The 3,336-nt window shown below is 37.0% G+C and overlaps 1 pseudogene; it reads left to right on the top strand.

The window, feature by feature from the left end:
• The first annotated feature begins 1,098 nt into the window (after nucleotides 1-1,098).
• On the top strand, nucleotides 1,099-3,086 carry LOC127743071 (60S ribosomal protein L37-2-like; annotated as a pseudogene).
• The last annotated feature ends 250 nt before the right edge of the window (nucleotides 3,087-3,336 follow it).

The raw sequence follows: 3,336 nt of genomic DNA, 5'->3' as shown, positions 1-3,336 counted from the left end.
GAAAGAAAAGGAAAGAAAATTAAGCCTATAACAAAGATATCAAGGCAAATAGAACATAGGCGGGGGCTAATGCCAAATAAAGGTATGATTCTCTACTACATGGTAGCTACACAACATGTGAGTGAGAAAATAATATAAGCTAATGGCATATCAATGATACTTGATGCAAGAGTAAAGCTAAAGCATGAAAATCATTTTGAGCATCAAGATCAAATAAGAATTGACACAAACAAGATTAGTGATAAGCATGAGGGCATTTGGTCCCATCCTAACTCAATGATGATGAAGCACAAAAACAAAGGACAATGAGTTAGGAAGGACTAAAGCACTACCTTGTATGTGGAACAAAATATTTCAATTAATGTTAAACATGTCACAAAGCACTAAGATAAAGCAAGAGAGTCTCAATAATTGAGTATAAGAATTCAACACCATTATTGAAGTGACTTAGAAAAAAAAAAACGAAAACATGCTACAAAAACTAAATGAAAATGGGAAGAGTAGAAGTATGCGAATGTGATAAGCAAAAGAAAATGGAAGGGGAAAAAAACTCTTTTTTTTTAGAGAGAAACAAGGACGCTTTTAAAGAGTGGCAAAAATTTTTTGATCTTGGTACGTTTTTAAATTGTCTCCATTTCCAATAACTCTATTGGCACCCCGAAAAAAGTGTGGCGAAAAGGTTCTCACTCAAGAAAAAAAAAACTAAATTAAAGTCCCAAACGCACTACACTAACTCATCAGACTCTTCAACTCTCCTCCCCTAACACTATTACACTAACGCTTTGAAAACCCTAACACTCAGACTCCGTTGCTCATCCCCTATTCAGCCAGAGCTCATCATCAGCATTTGCACTCTCTCCTCTGCCTGCACTCCCTCCGTATTCTCCCCTAACCCGTCTCTGCTGGCGCTCATTACTCATCGCGTCAGTTAGCCAATGGAGGCCGCCTTTCCTTCCTCTACATTGCCAGTCTATCGTCTCTTCTGGATCTGCTTCAATGGTACTCTCTCTCTCTCTCTCTCTCTCTCTCTCTCTCTCTCTCTGCGTGTGTGTGTGCGTGTGCATGTGTGTGTGTGAATGTAACATAGGGTCAAGGAACATGAGCTTTGGTAAAAAGAAGAACAAGACTCACACCCTCTGTATGAGGTGCGGTCGCCGCAGCTTTCACCTCCAGAAGAGTCGCTGCTCCGCCTGTGCTTTCCCTGCTGCACGCAAGAGAAAATGTAAACCCTAATTTCTTTCATTTTCATTCACGATTTTTGATTCTGCACTTTTTAGTTTTAATTCTCACGATTCTAGTACTATTTTGCCAAATGAATCCTTACAGATAACTAGAGCGTGAAGTCCATCCGTAGAAAGACCACCTGCACCGGCAGGATGAGGTACATCCGCCACGTGCCTTGCCGATTCAAAAGCGGCAACATACCTCCACAATCTATATTAGGGGTGTTTGCGGTACGGTTTAGTTCAATTTTTTAGAGAAAAGTCATCCGATCCAAACGTTTAATTAAACTACGGTTTGGTTTAGTTTGATTTTTTTTATCGAAACCATCTGAACCAAACCAAACCAATTAAAATCGGTTTGGTTTGATTCGGTTTCTTCGATTTTTCAATCATTAGAAAAATGTAAAGTTATAGTTATCCTTGCCTAACCAAATTAGAGCCATATGAATCATAGTATGTAAAACTTAAGCTGATAAAGAAATTGACTAAATGATGCCAAAAAGAATAAGGGTGATGGAAATTGGAAAGCAACAACTATTATCAATCAACCATTACTTCTATATGCTGTACATAAATTAGGTGACTTAAAACTCTGTCTTCTAAAAAAATATTATAAAAATATGAATGTTGCAGCAACATAATTCACTATATGTTGATTATGTTTTACAGCTCAATCATTATTATCTCTAACGATTGAATTCAGCAAAGAGAACCATAACCAGATAATAATATATATCCACGAAAAATTGAATAAATTATTAAAAACAGGTCAAAATTAGAACAACAATAAAATTAAAACAACATAAATTAGAACACTAAACCACAAATTCAAGTTAGATAATTAACCAGACTCAGTAAATCAAGAAGTTCAGAATAAACCCTAAATCAAAATTACCTCAAATCAAAATAGAACAAAAATTCAAAATTAAAAAACAAAATCAGAATCAACAGCTCAACCGTAGAATCAAGAACAAGCCAACCAAGTGTTCATTACAAATTAGAATTAATAGGAAGACTAAATCAGATTTAACAAAAAAAAAACAAACTTGAGGCCTAGGTTCCATTACAGAGGATGACAGAGAAGAAGAGACTGGACAGACAACATGACTTCAACGACGAACGGGCAACGGGCGACAAAGTGCGACTGATGGGCGACGTGCGACGAACGACGGCGGTTTCGACTGCGAGAGAAGGAAAGGGAAAGGCTGCGACTGTGAGAGAGGGAAAGGGCGAGTACAAACTATGAAAGGAAGAAAATAGATGGGCTGTGACTGCAATGGTTGAGAGGCCGACTGACTATGTGAGGAGGAGAATGGAGAGAGACTCTAGTCCAGGAGTTATGCGGCGCAGAAGTGAAGGAGAGTGTGAGTGAGAATGTTAGGGTATTGCGTTATTAGGGTTAGGTTTTATTTAAGATATTTTGGGATTTAAATTAAAGTAGCAGTTTGGTTCGGTTTGGTTCAAGTATTTTATGTTAGAACCAAAAACCGAACCAAACCGAAGAAAAAACAGCAAACATTTAATTTTTTGGTTTTTTCGGTTTATTCCATTTTCGGTTTTTTTATTCGGTTCATCGGTTTTGTTCGGACTGCATCGGTTTTGATCACCCATAATCTATATTCAGATCTTCAGTAGTTGTGTTTTTCGTCAATCATCATTTTGTTAATACGATCTTGTTTCTGTTTAACTAGGTACTGAAGCTGCACCAAGGAAGAAGGGAGCAGCCGCATCTGCATAAGCCTTTTGGATTGGAAGATCGTTGTTTGGTGGTTACTGAATTAGAGTGGTAGATTGTTATTTTTGTGTTGTTGACGCATAAGCCATCCTGGTGCGGAATCTCATAGTGAGTTGGATTATTTTCTCGCATAACTTATATGTGATTTGCTCGTCATAAGGTCTATTGCAATATATTTGTACTCAGTAGTCATGACAAAAGTTGGTATTCATCCATAATTTATATGTTTATATGTTTAGTCAAATTTTCTAATACATAGTTTCAGGAAAGTGCGTTAGAATTGTGTAGATGACCCTTTCTAAAATATTTTAATCTAGTAACTTGTAGTTCCAAAACCAGTTTACATTTTTCAATGATGTGGGATACAATTGCAGAATA

The sequence above is a fragment of the Arachis duranensis genome, chromosome 10 (assembly GCF_000817695.3).
Source record: "Arachis duranensis cultivar V14167 chromosome 10, aradu.V14167.gnm2.J7QH, whole genome shotgun sequence".
Lineage (NCBI taxonomy): Eukaryota > Viridiplantae > Streptophyta > Magnoliopsida > Fabales > Fabaceae > Arachis > Arachis duranensis.
Note: the sequence above shows the minus strand (reverse complement) of the source record. Positions and strands in the feature narration are given on the sequence as shown.